General features: G+C 40.2%; 1 protein-coding gene across 1 annotated transcript in view; it reads right to left on the reverse strand.

Moving 5' to 3' along the window:
* casz1 (castor zinc finger 1) overlaps positions 1–23,372 on the reverse strand; it is a 253,000-nt gene that overhangs the window by 113,878 nt on the left and 115,750 nt on the right. The window contains exon 4 of the mRNA XM_070444472.1: positions 38–90. The gene's annotated coding sequence lies outside the window, so the exon portion shown is untranslated. The remainder of the gene's footprint in view (positions 1–37; positions 91–23,372) is intronic.

Here is a 23,372-nt window from a genome sequence, read left to right on the forward strand (position 1 = left end):
GGTGGCAGTAATCAGTCATGCGGTATATTTGTCCTACCTCGTTTTCTCTTCCAGCATGGGACCAAGTCACTCCATATAGACTTACTTCATCTAAGAAAGAGGGGAGAGAGGTGTGTGTGGGATGGGGTAACATTAAAGCCCAACAATCATCTATTACAGTATCTACATATACAGTACCAGTCAAAAGTTTGGTCACACCTACTTAATCAAGGGTTTCTCTTTATTTTTTACTATTTTCTACATTGTAGATTAATAGTGAAAACATCAAAATTATGAAATGACACATATGGAATCATGTAGTAACCAAAAATGTGTTAAACAAATCAAAATATATTTTATATTTGAAATTCTTCAAAGTAGCCACCCTTTGCCTTGATGACAGCTTTGCACACTCTTGGCATTCTCTCAACCAGCATCACCTGGAATACTTTTCCAACAGTCTTGAAGGAGTTCCCACATATGCTGAGCACATGTTGGCTGCTTTTCCTTCACTCCGCAGTCCAACTCATCCCAAACCATCTCAATTGGGTTGAGGTCGGGTGATTGTGGAGGCCAGGTCATCGGCTGCAACACTCCATCACTCTCCATCTTGGTCAAATAGCCCTTACACAGCCTGAAGGTGTGTTGGGTCATTGCCCTGTTGAAAAACAGTCCCACTAAGCACAAACCAGATGGGAGGATGTATTGCTGCAGAATGCTGAGGTAGCCATGCTGGTTAAGTGTGCCTTGAATTCTAAATAAATCACTGACAGTGTCACCAGCAAAGCACCTCCACACCATTACACCTCCTCCTCCATGCTTCACGGTGGGAACCACACATGCAGAGATCATCTGTTCACCTACTCTGCGTCTCACAAAGACACGGCGGTTGGAACCAAAAATCTCAAATTTGGATATTTTCCACCAGTCTAAAGTCCTCATGAGAGTGGGTTTCATCATAGCGCTTAATGGTTTTTGCGACTGCACTTGAAGAAACTTTTAAAGTTCTTGATATTTTCCGGATTGACTGACCTTCATGTCTTAAAGTAATGATGGACTGTCATTTCTCTTTGCTTTTTTGAGCTGTTCTTGCCATAATATGGACTTGGTCTTTTACCAAATAGGGCTATCTTCTGTATACCACCCATAACATGTCACAACACAACTGATTGGCTCAAACACATTAAGAAGGAAAGAAATTCCACAAATTAACTTTTAACAAGGCACACCTGTTAATTGAAATGCATTCCAGGTGACTACCTAATGAAGCTGGTTAAGAGAATGCCAAGATTGTGCAAAGCTGTCATCAAGGCAAAGGGTGGCTACTTTGATGAATCTCAAATATGTTTTCTGTTTTCACTTTGGAAAAAATCGTGCCCAAATGAAATGTCCTCGTACTCTTTTCTAGATCATACAATATGCATATTATTATTACTATTGGATAGAAAACACTCAGAAGTTTCTAAAACTGTTTGAATTATATCTGTGAGTAAAACAGAACTCATTTTGCAGCAAACTTCCATACAGGAAGTGAAAAATCTGAAAAAGAGGCTCTGTTTCAGGGCCTGCCTATTCAACTGGCTTTTATTTATCGATATGCATGCACTTCATACGCCTTCCACTAGATGTCAACAGGCAGTGGAAGGTGGAATGGGGTGTCTAGCTTGATCTGAGGCCGAACAAGAGCTTTTGGAGTGACAGGTCCGGAATTTTCTTTGTCTTCGAAGGCGCGCGAAGGAGCTTGAATTTGTCTTCTGAAAAGCGTTCGGTTTACACGGCGAATATCTCCGGCTCTGATTTTATTTGATACATATGATAATAACATCATAAAGTAGGTTTTTTCAACCGAGTTTTATCAGTTTATTCAACATTTATTGGGACTTTTGGAGTTTTCCGTTCTTTGCGTCAAGAGAGGATGGGAATGTTAGCAACCTTGGCTAGCATTGTGGCGCGAATTCGACAGAGGAAATGGACATTCTAAAACCAAACAACGATTTATTCTGGACCAAGGACTCCTTGTACAACATTCTGATGGAAGCTCAGAAAAAGTAAGAAAACATTTATGATGTTATTTCGTATTTCTGTGTAAAATGTTGACTCCTATTCTCCGCCGTTTTGGTGAGCGCTGTCTCTCAATAACGCAAGCTGTATGTTATGGTAAAGTTATTTWAAAAAATCTAACACAGCGGTTGCATTAAGAACCAGTGTATCTTTCATTTGCCATACAACAAGTATTTTTATCTAAAGTTTATGATGAGTTCTTTGGTCAGATTAGGTGAGTGTCCAAAATATCTCCGGAGATTCTGGTGAATCGATGCTACGTATTCACAATGTATAATCAGGATTTGTAGCTCTAAATATGCATATTTTCGAACAAAACATAATTGTATTGTATAACATGATGTTATAAGACTGTCATCTGATGAATTTGTTCAAGGTTAGTGATTAATTTTATCTCTATTTTGTCGGTTTTGTGCAAGCAATTTTTGCGGGGAGTAAATTGTGTTGTGTGTTTGGCTACTGTAGTGAGCTAATAGAAATATATATTGTGTTTTCGCTGTAAAACACATAAAAAAATCTGAAATATTGGCTGGATTCACAAGATGTTTATCTTTCATTTGCTGTACACCATGTATATTTCACATTGCTCTCTGTAATTATTCTGGCTGCTTTGGTGCTATTTGTGATTGTGGCTGCAATGTAAAACTATGATTTATACCTCAAATATGCACATTTTCGAACAAAACATAWAWSWWMTMWWWKAKWWMWTWTAAGACTGTCATCTGATGAYGTTGTTTCTTGGTTAGTGACTAATTTTATCTCTATTTTGTCGGTTTTGTGAAAGCTACCTATGCGGTGGAAACATGGTGAAAATATGCGGTTGTGTGTTTGGCTATTGTGGTTAGCTAATAGAAATACATATTGTGTTTTTGCTGTAAAACATTTTAAAAATCGGAAATGATGGCTGGATTCACAAGATGTTTTATCTTTCATTTGCTGTATTGGACTTGTGATTTCATGAAAATTATATTATATGATATCCCTGTCCCGTTAGGCTAGGCTATGCTAGTCAGCTTTTTTGATGAGGAGGATCCCGGATCCGGGATGGGTATTAAGTAAAGGTTAACACTTTTTTGGTTACTACATGATTCCATATGTGTTATTTCATAGTTTTGATGTCTTCACTATTATTCTACAATATAACAATAGTAACAATAAAGAAAAACCCTTGGATGAGTAGGTGTTTCCAAACTTTTGACTGGTACTGTACATATAAAGAAATATATATATTTGAAGGTCCATTCTCTGCACATCTCTGATGGGCAAATTAAAAATAAATGTTAAGACAAATTGAAGGGTCCCTACATAAGGACTTCATAGCTCAGTCATAACCCATGCATACAGCATTCTTAAGGAGTACATAAGCATGTTAAAATGACTGTGGACAACTGAATGTTTTAATCATCGCTTTTCTTATGAACGAAGTATGTATGGATTATGAATGTGTTATGAAGTCCTTATGTAGGTACCCTTCATTTAAAGTGTTACCAAGGAAGGTGTACTTCAGCTGAATGGACCTTTACACTGAGTCAGACTGTAGAGATAAAAAGAGGGAGGGGGGTGGAGGAATGGTTTAACAGTTGACAGAGTCCCATCTTCAATTCAACAGTGGGGAGGGAGCAGGTGCGATATCCGGTTAACCAGTTTTGTGAATATTTCAGCACAGCTTGCCAATGATAATTTACTTAGAATCAGTAATCCCACAATCAGATTGAAGGGTGTGAATTTATTTGCCAATAACATTGAAGGTCTAGTTAGCCAAGGCCTGCTCAACACATTCATGGAGAATGTGAAATTAGGTCAAACGTGATCTCTTTCCCTTATGGCAACAGTCATATGATACAGGTGCAAAACATTTAAAATGACATGATGCAACATTGTAGATGTGAGACATGGTAAGGTCATAACGTTATACAGAAGAGACACTTTAAGCAGGGGTTTGAAGGGTACGAATTTCTAGAAAATCCAGAGGTTCCTGGAAAATCCTGCTATAAACATAAAACAAGGATTATGACCCAGCCATATAAAGCCTATAACAAAAAATATCTAAAAAGATGAATATGTGTATTTAAGCATACAGTTGGCTATACTTCATGAATGACATTCAAAGCCTACTGAATTGTATAGCACCCAGCCATTGGCAAAGACAGAAACTTACTTAGGCAGAACCAGTTGAGTCACTGCAACTTCTCAACAAAGTTTCCTAACCTTGAGAGCACAAGTGAGGCCAAAACGCAATAATAATTCTAACCTGATCTTCCTACTTATTTTATATCTCCCCTCAGCAACCTAACTTCTACTCGGCAACAGTGCAGTTATTAATTCATAAGGCACTAATTAGTTCTTTGTTTAATTTTGTGTTAAACAGACTGACCAGAATGATAACGACTCGCACTGTAGCGCTTCAGTCCCATGCCGCTCCTGTTTGCTACAACAAGGGAGCATCGTGCGACTAGCATGATGAACCCAATTCCCTTCTAAGTTGCACTTCATTAAGTCAAAATGTGACAAGGAGCTTAGAGGAGGAACTGGCAGATCTGATCATACATAACAATGCAGGCCCAGTAAGTTTGGAAAGGGAGGGGTGGGCAAGGGGGGGCTGTGGATTCCAGCATGCATGTTGCTAATTTTCTATTTTCAACCCTTGGGGGACGTCTTTCATTTTCCTTTAATTGTTTTTGTTCAGGGCTGCAGTGTCCTCTTTTTAAATTGCAGCTCCTATCAACTCCCCTGATCAAACCCCTGTGCAACATCTCAGACAGACGAGTAAACAACAGGGTTGCCCTTTTCCACGGCGGGGTCACGGACAGAATACGCCCGGTAAATAGGTGACACCTTTATACCACACATAGCCCTACAGTATAAAATACAGGCTAACAGAGTGAAAACTAGCGTGAGATGTCAGAATGGCAGTAACAATGAAACAGAACTTGAAACATAACGTTTTTGGCGTTGTAAGTAGAAAAACCTGCTGAACCACACCAAACGCAAGGTACAGAAGACGTCTAAAACACAGGAATGTGACAAGGTTGTCCCAACACCACATATTAGTCATACACTATACACTACATGACAAAAAGGATGTTGACACCTACTTGTTGAACCCTCATTTCAAAATCATGGGCAATAATATGGAGTTGGTCCCCCCTTTGCTGCTATAACAGCCTCCACTCTTCTGGGAAGGCTTTCCAGTAGGCGTTGGAAGATTTCTGCGGGGACTTGCTTCCATTCAGCCACAAGAGCATTAGTGAGGTCGGGCACTGATGTTGGGCGATTAGACCTGGCTTGCAGTCGGCATTCCAATTCATCCCAAAGGTGTTTGATGGGGTTGAGGTCAGGGCACTGTGCAGGCCAGTCAAGTTCTTTCACATCGATCTCGACAAACCATTTCTGTATGGACGTCGCTTTGTGCACGGGGGCATTGTCATGTTGAAACAGTAGAGGGCCTTCCCCAAACTGTTGCCACAAAGTTGGAAGCACAGAATCGTCTAGAATGTCATTGTATGCTTTAGCGTTAAGATTTCCCTTCACTGGAACTAAGGGACCTAGCCCGAACCATGAAAAACAGCCCCAGACCATTATTCTTCCTCTACCAAACTTTACAGTTGGCACTATGCATTGGGGCAGGTAGTGTCTCCTGGCATCCGCCAAACCCAGATTCGTCCGTCGGACTGCCAGATGGTGAAACGTGATTCATCACTCCAGAGAACGCATTTCCACTGCTCCAGTGTCCAATGGCGGTGAGCTTTACACCACTCCAGCCGACACTTGGCATTGCCCATGGTGATCTTAGGCTTGTGTGCGGCTGCTCGGTCATGGAAACCTATTTTATAAAGCTCCAGACTAACAGTTATTGTGCTGACGTTGCTTCCAGAGGCAGTTTGAAACTTGGTAGTGATTGTTGCAACCGAGGACAGATGATTTTTACGCATAACGCACATCAGCACTCACGGTCCCGTTCTGTGAGCTTGCGTGGTCTACCACTTCACAGCTGAGCCGTTGTTGCTCCTAGAAGTTTCCACTTCACAATAACAACACTTACAGTTAACCGGTGCAGCTCTAGCAGGGCAGAAATTTGACATCCTATGACGGTGCTACGTTGAAAGTCACTGAGCTCTTCAGTAAGCCCAATCTATTGACAATGTTTGTCTATGGAGATTGCATGGCTGTGTGCTCAATTTTATACATCCGTCAGCAACAGGTGTGGCTGAAATAACCAAATCCACTCATTTGAAGGGTTGTCCACACACTTTTGTATATATACTGTATCTTCTGTCGCTGAGTTAACAAAAAGGATATATTTTTATGACTTGAAGGTATTCCTCATACAACACTGTGCGACACAGACAGTATTGTAACCAGTAGGCACTACACTAAATTACACTATCAATAGCACGTTAATTACATTTGACAAACATTGTCCTTGGCCTCAAGAAAAACAACAGTACATTCTTCTATGAAAGCAACAGAAGTGAAGCCCCACCAAGATGTTGTTTCTCCCTCTCCAACAATCTCCCTACTGGCTGAAGATGTGAAAAGCAGACGAGTAATTACACTGTATAATAGGCGAGATTGGCATTTTCAAAAGCATTTTCATGTGGATGGAAATTACATTGCACAGACTATTCTGTATTCACTGGTGCAGATAAATAAACAAGGCATGGAAGAGGGGGGGACCATAAAGAAGGCGCAGTACAATGGCAAGCAGGTCAGTAATTAGAAACTCTGTTTGCACAGTAATAATTTTAATATATTCATCAGGAAACAGGGCATGCCTAGCATGATAAAATCCCATCAAGGAGCATATCCTGGCTCTCTCTAAACCTTTCCGACAGACTGACAGCATACTGTGGAGGATCTCGGAGACAAAAAAAATAGGTTTTCAAATGATAGCTAGGCCTTTCTTTTGAAAGGATACTCAGCATCATAACAGCTGACAGTATAAAATAACATGCAGATGCAACCTTTCGCTTATATGATTGAATTGGTTGAGCAAAGGAGAATATATTGATCAGTGAGTAAAAGCACTTTAACAGCATTTTACTATCTTACTACATTTATCTAAATGTGTACAGATCTGGTCTTTCACCATGACAAGGGAATGAATGCTATTTCGATTACAAAGCGTATAACCTTGTTTGTTATTGTGGGTGGTGGTGATGTTATGGAAATTATAGCAAATTGTTTAAAGGAGTCCTGACACGCAAAAACCTTGACCTCATGAAGCCACTTCCCAAACACAGAAGAATACATAATTGTAAGAGGAACCGAAGGAGGAGCGAGCGGTAATCACGGTCAACAACATTCTTGCTATAAGATTACTTTGTACAAAAATAGCTCCAATGAATCCGAGAGTGAAGTATACCAGTGCACACACACCCAGAGTGCATGTTATGTTAACGTCATGAACACACCTAATGCAAACCAAATCTCCATAAAATATTTAACAGATTTTCTTTTAAAACATTAAGTCTGTGAACAAGTCAAGCTTATATATTGTACCTGAGTGTGTGTGGGTTTACAAATCGAACATTAAAAAAAAATCAGGAACACACACAGTCATTCCACTGAGCTGAACCACTTAAGATAACAATCCTCTTTGTTGTAATGATTGCCAAACTATTGTCTTTGTTTCCTGGTTCCATTTCTCACACATAAACTTAGAAACGTACAGTTTACATGACCCCAGCCCAAACACAAGCAATCGCTAATTACACAAACCAGAAGCTGCATACTACAAGAATAACCTTCTCAACAAATGACCCTCTCCTCAGTTTCTCCTGCTCTGTCTAATGCTACGTGGTCCTTCCCAAGTGACTTTTTGAATGGCCGTGGCACAATGAGAAATTGAACATTTACTTAATGACACTGCTCATGCATATTTGACAACACCTAGTAGGCCCCCTTTTTTGGGCTGTCACTTCTCCCTCCTATTCTCCTAGGAGAGGGGCAAGCGGGGGCTCAGGGGCAGCTACATCTACAGTTCAGCCATACCCAGCCGTCCGCTCCTCGACTAATTTTTGTTGTCCCTCCCTTTGAAACCACAGCCTCATGCAGGACTGTGGAATGGTGAGCAARGTGCAACAAGTGCCGGCGCCATGGAAACCTCAGTTTCCCCCCCAAAATATTCATTTTTATCCCTTTTGAGGACCTGTCACTGGCCAAAGCAAGCATCACACGACCCTGGGCCTGGCCGTGACAAAGCCTATTTTCTGCCTCCAAATTGATTGATTAAAAAAAAACTTTTTAGGAAAACCATGTTAAAGGACAAAAAAAGTGACACGCAGAAGAAAGGCCCAATCAGACGGTTTCCCTGGTAATATTGCACGGAAAAAGGAGAACAATATTATAATCGCCACAAAAGAAGGGTCAGGCCAAGCATGAAACTTGACAACAATAGTGATTAAGACGATGATAAAAAAAAAAAGCCAGTGATGTGGTTGGTAGGTTGAATCGAACAACATTTATAACCGCACAGTTGAACCATTTACATAGAGTGAACACCTTTTGGGGTATTTTCTTTTTGGAATGATCATGCTTTTAGTCCATATGGCCTTTGTGATACTCATCCAACACACTTGTTGTACAACGTTATAGAACATGAATCCACACTGAAAGATCCATTTGCTATTATAAACCGGGTAGTTTGGCTCCTGGATGCTGATTGGCCATTTAAAAAAAAAAAATCAGACAATATACCACAGGTATGACGCAAAACGACTTGTTTACTGTTCTAATTACGTTGATAACCTGTTTATAATAGCAATAAGGCACTTGAAGGGTTTGTGGGATATGGTCAATATACCACGGCTTGCATTGTGTCTAAGAACAGCCCTTAGCCATGGTATATTGGCCATATACCACACCCTCCTCAGGCCTTATTGCTTAATTAGACCCCTACCAATTCTTCAACCTGTCCCAAAAATGTAGATCTTGCTAGCAAGMTAAACCTAACAACATTGACTCCGGTAACACTTTACTTAGAGTGGTGATATGTAGCGTTCAAAAAGCCTTTATATGCATGACATAAAGAGTCATAATTCCCTACATATGTTTATATACTCTGTACCAATGCATTGACATGAAACATAACACACACTACATAACTTTTATAAGCACACTACTTTGTCTCTGCTGAAAACCTATATGTCCATGTCTCTGTTATAACATATATTTTTCTTATGAAGTGTGCTTTATAACAGTTCTTATGGAGTGGGTGTTATAATGTTTTATGTCAGTGTTGCATAAACATATGTAGGGCATAGCATATAAACATATGCAGGGCATTATGACTCTGTATGTCATGCATATAAAGGCTTTATGAATGCTACATATCACAACTAAGTCAAGTGTTACCCTGACTTCTTTTTGGTGTATGATTCTCACCCAGCCACTACAAATGATGGTATGTAATATCTACTTATTCACAGTCTAGTATCCCCCCTCGATGATTATTAATGCTTTTTGCATAAGCTTTCCTCCACACTTGAGCGCAAAATTATCCATGTTCTGTTGTTACTCATGTGTAATATGGGATCAATATGCTATGCACTGAACATTTCACTCCTCTCGTTGACCTAAGTGACAGACCATTTAAACTGAGAGCGAGACTGGCTCAGCTGGTCTGGCAAGCACCAAAGGAGAGGCCACATTATTAATTAATCTCAAAAACACAGGTCAATACAAAAACTTCATTGCTTACATGTTTTGCCAGATTCATTGCATTTTTCTAAAGAATGGATCTTTGTATTCTGTGTGTCATATAATACAGTGCCTTCAGAAAGTATTCATACACCTTGACTTATTCCACATTTTGTTGTTACAGCCTGAATTCGAAATGGATTAAACAGATTTTTCCCCCACTTATCTACACACAATACCCCATAATGACAAAGTGAAAACATGTTTTTWGAAATTTTTGCTAATTGATTGAAAATGTTATACAGAAATATCTAATTTACATAAGTATTCACACCCCTGAGTCAATTCTTTGTATACACACCTTTGGCGGCGATTACAGCTTTGAGTCGTCTTGGGTATGTCTGTAAAATCAATTGAATCCATTTTGAATTCAGGCTGTAACAAACCAAAAGTGGAATAATTCAAGGTGTATGAATACTTTCTGAAGGCGCTGTAGTTGGAAAACAGATGTAAAAAAGGATAATATGAAATATTTTGGTGTATGGTTGTGATTTTGTGTGAGATACAGTATCATTGGTGAATACAGAGGATATAGCGCTGGTAAGAGGCAAGTTGGATCCTGTTTTCCCTTTCTTCCTACCTTGAGAGGAGGTATTTAGAGAGAACAGAGGGTGAAACAGGAAGCTTTGTTAGAGTCGTCTGCACATGAAAAATTAGTATTCTAGATCCTGATGGTTCTAAACACAAAAAGGCCCCGCCAAATCCCCACGGCGGAGGTGTCAGACGGAAAATGACGAAAATCTGCTCCTTGACAGGGAGTCATTTATATTTTAGCTTCGTTCCATTATCTTAACGAATCCATCATAAGCCAATGCAATATTAACAGCAGAAAATCAACTCATTAGATCCAGGGGGATTTAATCAAGATTGCAATCATGTATGCGGTTCCTGGATAGTTGGCTCTTTTTTTTTTTTCTTTTTGGTCCTTTCCACGTAATTGCCGCATCTCAGATCTTAATAAATTATTCTCGATCCGAGATTGATGCCTTTTTTTCCCTCCCTCTCACGCCAAGCACTCGCCGTCTCCGACTATAATATTTACCATAAACATTATTATGTCATGGGCACACAGTTTAAAATGGCCTTTAGCTAACTCGTAGAAGTAATTGGCTTCTCCATTTCTCTCTCGTTTCCTTGTTAATTGCCCAGTGATATTGCTAACAGTTCCCTCAGAAAGAGAAAAAAGGCTTATTTTGGACAAGCTGGGATGTCTTACTGAAGTTTCTCTACCTCTATTGGTGGAATCTTAAGAGACTTCACTGTGTTTGATATTCGCTAACAAGTCAGGCAAACAGATAAGCCTTTCTTCCGCATTTGATGAATGTGAAACGCTAACCTTAGCGAGTTATTAACGAGTTATTAACAGAGGTTGCTCAAATATCAGGTAAGGAAACTATTTTAGTTCAGGGTTTCACAGAAAATCACTTGCCAGAGGACGAGCTTCACAGAAATTGCCTCCACTTAAACAAATAGATCATATTTCTCAGCCTGGCAAGAAGGCKGAACTATTAATATTAGTTCTTACATTTATACTATTCCTCTACTTTTTCGCAGCTAACAACTGTTGCTACCCGTTTTTGAACAATTTACAGACCAGCTTTAAAGTGATACATCACTTAGTTTATTAGAGTAGTTATTAGCTAGTCATCTTATTTACGCTGTGGGGTGTTGTTGTTTCATCCAAACCGTTTTTAAGTTCATTAGTTGTTTATTTTTTCAATGTCTGGAATGTTGTGATCCTAGTGGAAACAGATTGTATCAATTATCAGAGCTTTCAAAGGCTAAAACGAAGTGAACTATCCCTTTAATCTCATACATATCAATGATAATCCACTAGTCAACCAAGAAAATATCCAGTCAGTTACAGTGAAGGTTACAGTGAAGTTACAGTGATGGTTCAACAGCCATTAAGGTGCCTGGAGTATGAGTGGGATGCAATAGCAGGTAGGCCCACGGTTCCCCATCTACAAAAAGGAAGACATGACAAGCCAGTATGTAGACCACAACGTGGTATAAAACCAAAACGTAATTTTCATGCAGATTGCAATTATTATTTGAGAATAAGGGTAAAGTACTTGTTCATATCGCCCTATGTGGACCTTTCTCCTTTATACCTCTCTGGTTCCACTCATCGCCCTGACAACTGGGCTTCCATCACCTACAGGATTAACTCCCAACATGTTCAACAAGATCCAAAAGTGTAAAAACTGTCGAAGAGCCATTTAATCTGCCTATGGAACAAAGCCTTTTGTACAAGGGCTAACCTGACCTTGTCACTCTGAGTTAAACTTCCCGTCTATTCGGCAATATAAAGCCCTTGCCAGGCCTTCTCCCCCTCCCGTCTTCCCTCTCTCCCTCCTCTCTGTCCCTCCCTCCTGTGTCTGTCCGTCTCTCTCCCTGTGTCCAGGCCTGGGCCTGTGTAGCAGCACCAAATGCTGTGTTAATCCCTGTCTCTCTGAGATGGCCAATAGTAAATCCAAGCCCTCAGTAAACCAATCTCCGAGTTTTTTTATCTTGATTTATTAGATTACCAGTCCTGGGTCCCTGAGTCCCTACTACACATACTAATCCTAATCAGAATAGACAAGTATTAGCCCAGTTCAAGGGGAGCTAAACTGTGACTGTGGCCAACTTTCAGTGCAAGGGCAGCTGGGCTTACAGGCTTGGGTGTGTGTTTTATCCCTTTTTCCTTTTACATTAGGAGAATGAGTGTGTAATTAAATACATAAATCCTGACATACAAACCCTCAAAAGGCCTAAAAACCACTGAACCCCGTCCATTTTGCAGTTTTTCCCAGTACAATGAATTTACTGAGCCAAGCCCAATCATTTGTATCTTTCTCCAATTTTGAATGTCGAGCAATGCAAATATGAACAGAAAGTCCCAATGAGAACATTTGCAAGAATTAATTTTACATCCGAATGAATTCAAAGCAATGTTGTCAAAGCAGGAGCGAGTGGGGTTAAATACCTCATTCCCTTTGGTCTACAGTGTTCTAGAATAAAAAAAAAGCTCTACAGTAATTGAAATACACTTGTTATCTTTGACCTGTCAATATAATACGGCGGAGTGAGGGGACGAAATAAAGAGAAACAGGGGCTTAATTCTGTCTATCAATCGGTTAATACGGCGGAGTGAGGGGACGAAATAAAGAGAAACAGGGGCTTAATAAATGTGCAAAAGGTTGCATTCACTGGATAGTCTTGAATTCCTCCAAGTCTAAAAGAGACAAAGCGTATGGCCCTATGGGTCCTGGTCAAAAGTAGTGCACTATATAGGGAATAGGGTGCCATTTGTGATGGACTCAGAGATGCAGATGTACCGTTTTCAACCAGTCTTGTTGAATGTGAACTGGCATTCGGGGAGGCTGGAATGGGTCCATGTGACACATGAGGCCTGGTCTGGGGAACATTCAGAAGTGTCTGCTGGTACACGAATGCTGCTGGCAGCTGTTAGTCTGCCAAAAACAGCAGCAGCAAGGCTATCTTGAAATACTATTGAAAACTGCTAAACCTCATCCTCGCCATGTAAAGTTAAACTACTGCTAGGCGCCAGCACAGTCAATCACTGATCAATCTGTGAAAGTAAAAAATGGAGCAAGAGGCCATGGTCTTAAATCTGCTTTTCATCCTGGGATGGTCACATGGCCAGTTTGAAAAGAAAGTATATACAAATCAGATTTTGTATATATGATTTAGTATCTTGATTAAGTGCACTTCTACGGTCGGCAAGCACGTGTCTGATAAGTACAGCATGAAGATTGTGTGTGTGTGCGTGTGCGTGTGCAAACATGTGAGTGTGTGTGTGTGTGTGTGTATGAAGGTGGCATCACTACACTACAGAGGTTGCCCCTGCCCCCCTGCCCCAGGGTGATAGAGGGAGCTATGTGAGAAGTGACAGCCATGTCTGCTCCCTGTATGTGTTTGTTTGCCCCAGAAAACGAGACAGCGGCTTCCCTGCAGCCCCCTGGGCATGTTTAGTGTATCTCGACTCCCACCGCATGTCCACCATTTGATACAGAGAGAGGGGACATCCAGGTATAATAGGAACTCTATTGACATGGGGGAAACGGATTCTTGAACTTCTTCAGGATGTGCAACACGAACAGAATCATTGATTCTTTCTGAGATTTTTGTGCAAAACGTATCACAGTTTTTGCCCTGTGCTGAAAGTGCTCTTGAAAACTTGACTGCTGACATGAACACTTTTTGGGAATTGTATTAACAGTGGACTAATGAACAAAATACAAAAATATAGATTTTGAGTTAACTATTCCTTTAACTGTTCCTAATTATCTGTAGTGTGATTATACCTAACATACTTTACATAATAACTGCTGTGCATAACACCTTATACATCCCCATTCCACAACATGGTTAATAATCATCATTTGTAAAGAACTGTGGAATCCTTTTTTGGGCTATTCAGAATGCTCTCATGATGAATATATAGAAAGAACCTTCTAGAAAAGTTTCTGAGTAGAACTTTTTACATAGGGTTCTATGTAGAACCTTTCATTTTACAGAGGGTTCTAGGAAGAACCCTTCAAGTTTCTAGGTTAGGTATAACCCACTTTCTAGATTGTACTGTACTGTGATATCCAAGTGTTTATAAATAGCAGTCACTGACCACAACATATGTCAATATATGTACACATTTACAAATATCCATGTAGTGCTTACAGTATGTATGCCTGACCAACACTAGGAATGGTTTGGGGTAGCTGTTTAGGTCGTGCCCTTCCACTCAAGTGACACCAAATGTACTTTGAATATTAATTTCCTTAGGTAGACCTTGTGCAGCCTTGTGACCCAATCCATATCTGTTCTGTCCTGTCTGCCCTTCCCAGTCTCTCTCCCCCTTTTCTGTAAGTGGGAGATATTTCACTAGCCTATCAGTTTCCCTTTAGACATGCTGGTCTATGCAGGAAAGGCGCCCATGTAGGGTCACTGATTCTCCTCTGTGAGGCCCCCTCTGAAACAACTGAGTTTAGGCCAGTGTATGAATCTCTCTCTCTCTCTCTCTCTCTCTCTCTAGTTAGAGAGAGAGAGAGAGTGTGTTGGGAAATTAAAAGAAAAATAAGACAAAACATAATTAAAAAATATATAATTATTCTCTGTCTTTAATTTCCTGACGGGTAACTGAGAAAAGTATTTGTTTTTTAATGACATGAACTGTTCTAAACGTCGGACTTGTAATCCAATTTGTTGGCATATATTCTTGAGAGACATCTTAAGCCAAACATCTTAATAATTATTTGTGTACACAGCCTGTATGTAGTCAAATCTACCTTGCTACTAAATATTAGGAACCTGATCATTTTCCATGAAGGAGTGGAGCAACTGAGTGAGGGAAGGTAAGCAGCTGCTTAAATGTGTGGAAGATAGGATGAGGTTAAAAGGAGTCAATAGAGGCTAAAGAGACAGCAGGTCTAGCATTGACAGAAAGAGTGGCAAGGGACTGCAGTTCAGGACTTCTGGAAACTACACCAAAGTGCCAAAACGAACGCCACACCAATTGTTGAAAGAGAGAGAGAGATGAGACGAGAGAAAGTGACAAGAGAGAGAGAGAAGAAGAGAGAGAGAGAGAGAGAGAGAGAGAGAGAGAGAGAGAGAGAGAGAGAGATGAGAGCGAGTATATGAAAGAAAGGGAGGGAGGGAGAGAGAGAGGGAAGGAGTGAATGAAAAGAGAGGGAGGAAGAGAACAAGAGAGGGAGGGGAGGGTCAATGGAGTGAGAGAGGAAGAGGTGAGGAGAGAAGAGAGAGGCAGAGATATGCCTTATGGAGAGAGCGAGAGAGAGAAGAGAGAGGCAGAGACATGCCTTATGGAGAGAGAAGAGAGAGAAAGAGAGAGGCAGATATGCCTTATGGAGAGAGCAGAGAGAGAAAGAGAGAGAAGAGATATGCCTTATGGAGAGAGCGAGAGAGAAAGAGAGAGGCAGAGACATGCCTTATGGAGAGAGCGAGAGAGAGAGGCAGAGACATGCCTTATGGAGAGAGCGAGAGAGAAAGAGAGAGGCAGAGGGGCTGGTGGTGGGGTGTAGTTATGGGAAACACAAACGGCCCATGCCTCACTGCTCCAATCAATCTAGCCCCGCAATCAATCCAGCTGCCGAGAGCCACGGGCAGGCCCCACTCTCAGGCCTATCAGAAAGCAGCCACTTGTTCCGAGGAGCACCTGACTAATACCCACTACAATGTCACTTCTATATTTGTATCCTGCTAATCTGCTTCTCCCTGGGCTCCAATCATTTCCACTTTCTTGCAAATTTATCACTAGACCGAAAGGCCGGTGCCAGATCCTAAGTGCCTCACCCTTTTAAATTAAACAGTGGCATTTGTGATAAAGCCACTAAATTCCTTATCTAACTGCTCTGGAGAGTATTTCCAGGCAAAGTGTCACTTTTCCTAAACCGGAGCGCTCCTGAGCCCACACACACACTCCCTGCTGAACCCCCGCACTGCCTTTTCTTTCTGCCCTCTGTTCAAAGAAGGAGAATTGGGCCCAAAATAGAATGAAACACAAGTGAGATGCGTTACAGAACAGACCGCTTTTTTCTGTTGTTGAAGTGAAGGAGTGATAATGGTCAACTGACTCCCACCGGTCGTTTGTTTGGTTTTCATTCTATCTGACGTTCATATGAAGTTACTTGCTTGTAACTTGTTCAACTTGGAATAATACAACTTCATTAAAACAAATTATTTGGCATAAGAGAAGTAGCCTATGACTGAATAATGGTTCATATCTAAAAAATGACTGAAAATGTACTGAAAATGTGTCCATAGTTGGATGCAACTTTACACACCAAATGATTTTAACACATAACATAGAGGCAAAGGATTGGGGGGAAAAGACTTGTGTTAAATACTCCACTGTGCTTCGCTATCAATATCGTGGTATGTTATTCAGTTACGGAACCAGGTGATGCGTTTAGATAAGCCGCAGGCAATGACCGAAGAAGCCTTTCTGTGTTTCTCTTATAAGTAGTCAAGATCATGTAATTTGACCTTAACTAATACAATTAAACTCGAGTAAAAGTGTTTTAAATCTCTCCTTTCAAACAACATATATCATCTAACTCAGCAGGATATATGTTTAAAAGTTACATGACACAGTATGTGTAGTCAGTCAGTCAGTAGGTTATGGTGTCCTTCAGAGCCACTGTAACACTGGCCTGTCAATAAATGTATTGTTCACTTGCTTTTCCATTGCAGATTCATTACCTAATATGGCACTGGCTGCATTCTGGGTTATTTTGAGTATGTGTGATAATATTCACTCTCTAACCTTGTCCCTCTCCATAGATTCCAATAGTAGGCGAGGTGGGGGGGCTCTGAGTGTGGCATATTTGTTCAGAAGCCACAGCAGGTCAAAAGGGGCCGCAATTGATTATATGTACATGCCATTACTGTGTACTTTTGGCAAAATTGAATGGAAGAATATATGTAAGAATGTCAGTGGAGTAGGTTTGCAGTACAAAGCAAGTGTTGTGTAATATCCAACAAAAAGGTTAAGGCTATTGGATCATGTCCAGTCTAGTGCTTTTAATCAAGTCAAAGTAGGATTTTTTTTTGTTGATACATACCATTGATATGGACCCATCTCGGGTCCTTACATTCAGTGAAAAGCTGTTTCTCATTTTCAATGCCAGTACTTTTGTTTTCTTGCCTTCAGTGTTGTTTTTAGCCTTTTCTTCAGTTTCTAATCTCGTTTTGATACTGTGTGATCTGACTTCCTGCTCCTGCCTGTTCCATTGTTTTCCCAATTTTTCGGAGGAATGAGGTTAATACAAACTGTTCCTATGTAGAAGGTCAAAAAACATTGTTATGAAACGCTTCATAAATTAGACTAAAGGTAACAGTATGTGACCAACAACAGGGCATTTCTGTCCCAAAGCAAAGCCAGTCAAGTGAATAGTTAGGTAGAAAATACAATGAGCAGTCACTGTGATTAAGAGGAAAAAATCTTCAATATGACACTCTGGGCTCCTTGCAACCATACTCCCCTTTAATCTTAGTTTCTTGTGTTAATTTATCAGTTTTGGAAAGTTCTTCACCAAAGGACTCCTTGATTATTTAGACAAGACACAGGAGTATTTCCTGGGCCAATAGAGTGAAATCTCTGATGCCAAGCTCTAAGCAGGCAGTATGCTTAATGCTTGACCTATGACCTCTCCTGGGTAATAATGCTGCTATATCTCCCCTCGCACACATAGCAGGCAGCACAACACAGCCAAATATTCACATGCCTGAGAAGTAGATGCAAAGCACAGGGGAACTATCCCAAACAACCTGGGCTGAAGCAGAAACAATTATTTTGTGTTACGCAACTGCCAATAAAGCCTTTTTTAAACATTATTAAAGAAAACAAAGCTCTATACGCTATATAACATATCAAAAGTATCATATCCAACATGGCTTTCATGTTTATCTATCACAGGTTTATGATGGATGTTTGTTTTTGTCAAATCTGAAGTGAAAGCAACTACACAAAACAACCAGTCCCTGGCCCTTGGTGCTTACCAGCACCTTATTCATTCCACTTCAAGCACTGCCCTTGCTACTAAGATATTCCACTCTATTTTCCCTTTTTCTCATTGACATTTTAAGGAGGAAGTCAGAAACTCCAGAGGTCCAACTTGCCCTCTAGTTAAGATTTCTGGAGTTTTCCATTTTGTTCCTTTCTTCACACACACACATCTTCCCTCAGCTGTTGCTCCCTTTAGTCACACAAGTTTCACACAATCTGCCCAAATATGCCAGAAAGACGCGAAAACAGCAACTGCAAGCTGATATCTGCATGCAAAAAAGAAAGGGCTCAGAATAGATAAATAAAATCTCTGTTATCCAGCTGTCCCCTCTAAATCACTCCCAACCCCTTCAGCAAGTGGTCACAAGCCAGGGCAATCCAGACTATTTCAATAGCACAAGAGAACCACAAAAGAGGTTGCTTCTAGATTCCTCAACTGATTGCTTTAGTTTACAAGTGAAAACTGGGCAGATTAGAGATCTTTTGAACTTAATTACAGTACGCCTTTGTGTCATCCTTCCTGTTGGAGAAATACATGTTTGCTTCTCGGGAATTCCTGGAAAAGAACAAGGACATGGAAAGTAGGAAGTTTGGCTTTTTTAGCTTGAATGCTATAGTAGTTCTCAGAGCTTAAAGAGGAAGGTGGGAGAGCGGGTTTAAGCCAGAGGAGACACATGCACTGTTGTCACGTTGCCATATCTCACATATCAATCGAAGCAGAGAGGGTGAGAGAGAGAGAGAGAGAGAGAGAGAGAGAGAGAGAGAGAGAGAGAGAGAAGAGAGAGAGAGAGAGAGAGAAAGCTAGAGAAAGAAAGAGAGGGAGAGGTAGACAGAGATATAGGGAGAGAAACGGATAGAGATATAGACAGAGACAGATGGATTCAGCAAAACATGATGTAGCATACTGTACTGTAAAACGTTCTCATTTCCCCCCCCTGTTTTGTTTTGCAGGACTGAATCCCGCAAACACACAGCCTGCCAATGTGATTGTTTTTACAGTGTTGGTGTAGCTGCTTCAGTTTCTGGAAGACAGTCCTACCCACAATACTTCATCTCTGAGGGCCAGCACAGGGGGAGCATACATTATGAGTGTTATTTAACACGTGCTGTTAAGGTGATGCCAGATTTCAGACCAGCTGCTAAAATTAGAGCATTCAGCTGTTTTGGAAATTGATCAAGTAGGTCCAGAGTGCTCCCAATACAGTTGCCATTGAAAAAAWATAWATATATCTTTGAGAATGTTTGTTAACATCAAACTATGCAAATACTTCTGCTTTTTTAATTTTTTTACTGTGGAGTGAACACATCATAAAGCGGTGTTAACGTTTAACACCTATACTTATTTTTTGCGGTGTTGTAATGGTATGAAAATCGTACACCTTTGATTAAGTTTAAAATATATTGAAAAGTTAAAATACTTAGAGATCAACCCACATTTGAAATTCACTAATCCTCTCACACAATTATGACAACAATGACAATGAATAGTTTTAAAGTGAAGTCTCAAGACAGCCCATCAATGTCTTGTTCTTAAGGTTAATTTGTGTCTGCCAGATTAGCTGTCACATGTATACCACATACAGTACCAGTCAAAAGTTTGGACACACCTACTCATTCAAGGGTTTTCTATATGTTTACTATTTTCTACATTGTAGAATAATAGTGAAGACATCAAAACTATGAAATAACACATGGAATCATTACGTAACCAAAATCGTGTTAAACAAATCACAATGTAATTTATATTTGAGATTCTTCAAAGTAGCCACCCATTGCATTGAGAAGCGTTTGCAAACGCTTGGCATTCTCTCAACCAGCATCACCTGGAATGCTTTTCCAACAGACTTGAAGGAGTTCCCACATATGCTGAGCCCTTGTTGGTTGCTTCTTTTCCTTCACTCTGCGATCCAACTCATCCCAAACCATCTCAATTGGGTTGAGGTCGGATGATTGTAGAGGCCAGGTCATCTGATGCAGCACTCCATCACTCTCCTTCTTCGTCAAATATCCCTTACATAGCCTGGAGGTGTGTTGGGTCATTGTCCTGTTGAAAAACAAATGATAGTCCCACTAAGCGCAAACCAGATGGGATGGCGTATTGCTGCAGAATGCTGTTGTAGCCATGTTGGTAAAGTGTGCCTTGAATGCTAAATAAATCACAGACATTGTCACCAGCAAAGCAACCCCACACCATCATACAGCCACCTCCATGTTTCACGGTGGGAACCACACATGCGGAGATCATCCGTTCACCTACTCTGCGTCTCACAAAGACAAGGTTGTTGGAACCAAAAATCGAAAATGTGGACTCATCAGACCAAAGGACAGATTTCCACCTGTCTAATGTCCATTGCTCGTATTTCTTGGCCCAAGCAAGTCTCTTCTTATTTGTATCCTTTGGTAGTGGTTTCTTTGAAGCAATTCGACCATGAAGGCCTGATTTACGCAGTCTCCTCTGAACAGTTGATGTTGAGATGTGTCTGTTACTTGAACTCTGAAGCATTTATTTGGGCTGCAATTTCTGAGGTGCAGTTAATTCTAATGAACTTATCCTCTGCAGCAGAGGTAACTCTGGGTCTTCCTTTTCTGTGGCGGTCCTCGTGAGAGCCAGTTTCATCATAGCGCTTGATGGTTTTTGCGACTGCACTTGAAGAAACCTTCAAGGTTCTTCAAATTTTCCGGATTATCTGACCTTAAAGTAACTATCTTCTGTATACCACCCCTACCATGTCACAACACAACCGATTGACTCAAACACATTAAGAAGGAAAGAAATTTCACAAATTAACTTTTAAAAAGGCACACCTGTTAATTGAAATGCATTCCAGGTGACTACCTAATGAAGATGGTTGAGAGAATGCCAACAGCGTGCACAGCTGTCATCAAGGAAAAGGGTGGCTACTTTGAAGAATCTCAAATATAAAATATATTTTGATTTGTTTAACACTTTTTTGCTTACTACATAATATGTGTTATTTCATAGTTTTGATGTCTTTACTATTATTCTACAATGTAGTAAATAGTAAAAAATAAAGACAAACCCTGAAATTAGTAGGTGTGTCCAAACTTTTGACTGGTACTGTATATTTTTCAAACATTTCAGATACCACACAGAGTGAATGGGGGCCTCAACTTTCTGTAAATTACAATATTCACCTGACAGCCCTTGTTGAGGTGCCTTTTCGCCTGTTTAGAAATGCACTATAAACATGCTGTCACCCTATCCGCCTGCACACAGCTAAGGGGGGTGTTAGGGAGTGTTGTAGTCAGACTCACCAAGCCAATAAATCCACAACCAGTCAGGGGATGGTCTCCGAAAGCCCCACAATCAGGCACCAGATAAATTGTATTTTGTGCTGACTGCATTGTCTCCTGTCTCTGTGTTCTGGTAATCTAATGTGTTCAACATGGTCTTGGTCACCTTGACTTTGGTTGCCATAGTACTGAACACAAACATATCCACACCCAGAAATATACCCAATAAGGCTTGGGGAAAAATCTCATAATCAAGAGGGCTGAGAGGGAGAGTGAAATATACCGTAAAATACAGTGTACAGGCAACACCTATTTCAATGTGTATGATAGGAAGAGGTTATTAGTGTCACAGACCAGCTAATTAGGATACGGTAATCATTCTACTAAGCTAAGCTATTGTTGATTAAAAGAAAATAATAATTGCATGGGCATCAACAAAAAATAAATTGGAAGTTCTTTAGAATAGAGAGCTAGTCTTTGTATTGGGAATGACCTTTAAACACTTTCCTCGAACGCAAAGGAACCAGGCTACAAGAAGGCAGCCGTCCTGTCTAGCTGTCGACCCCAGCAGATGTGAGTTCTGAAGAGTTCAAAAGAATTCTGCATGGGGGCAACGCCATTAACATAATCCTCCAGATATATTCCCCTGCAACCTAATCAAATTATTCACAAGTCTAGCCCCTAACCATGTAGACCCCACGATACACAGCCTTTCCATTACCAGCCTCTGTGCCTTAATCGTATCGAACCAACCAATGTAAATTTCCCTTTAGAATGGGCAACAGTCACAGCAAACAAAGCACGGTTGTGTCTGACACACAAAGATTTCAGACAAACAACATATTCCCCTCTCGTCCACTTTGTTTGGCATTTCAAACTATCCCGGGATTATATTTACTTTTCAAGTACAGGGTACACTTTAAGAGAGAATATAATCACTTGCAGACTCATAAACTTACACTCACACATTATGTCAGAGGTTTCAAAGAATGTGGGTGGCTCTTGTGTTTTAAAAGTAGATAATATTAATAATAAACGTTACACGTGATCATCGCTTGAATTAATGAATAAACAAGTTCTCGGAACATGTAATAAGAAAAAATGGTCCCAATAAACAAAGAACTAAAGGCTTCAGAAACACTTCAAAGATGCTTCGCAAATCATTTAGAAGCAAATTCATACAAGATAAAAAGGTGTTATCTGGCACTTTGCCAAATGTGCCTGTTCCTTTTTCCACCCTCTATATAGCATAGCGTGGGACCAAAAAAAAGTATGTGTTCCCAGACATTGTTACTAGCTGACAGTTAGCTAGCTAATCATTAACTAGCTAGCTACTACTAGTTAGTTACTTCTAGCTACGACTACTAGCTAGGTATTAGGTAGCAGGGTTAGCTATGCATTAACCTAATAGCCAGACATTCTTTGATCAATTTAGCAATTCATCTGGAATAAATCTAATAAACTGTGGTCACATTTAATTTTGTCAAATAACTTAAAATAATCCAGGCCTGAAAACTATATGCAAAATTAAGCAAGACTCTAGCTGACCTGTCAGTTAATAATTCAAGATTATTAAAATATGATACCTATAGTTACAAAAGGAATTAATGCAAATCTTAAGAGTGTTTAAAATGATACAATGATAACCACACTATAAGGCACTTAGATATTGTGTTGTCTTTGGCTTAGCTTTGTTAAAGTGTGTAACGCTAAATTATATTGTTTAATCAGCCCGTTGTTGCTTTATGTTTCCACTACTGCCAGGGGCTAAAGGGTTAATACACCAGGCGACATCCAGCCAAAGTTTACATCCTATGTGCGGTCAATTGTCAATGACTTCTTTTCC

Source organism: Salvelinus sp. IW2-2015, linkage group LG7 (assembly GCF_002910315.2).
Source record: "Salvelinus sp. IW2-2015 linkage group LG7, ASM291031v2, whole genome shotgun sequence".
In the NCBI taxonomy this organism is placed as follows: domain Eukaryota; kingdom Metazoa; phylum Chordata; class Actinopteri; order Salmoniformes; family Salmonidae; genus Salvelinus; species Salvelinus sp. IW2-2015.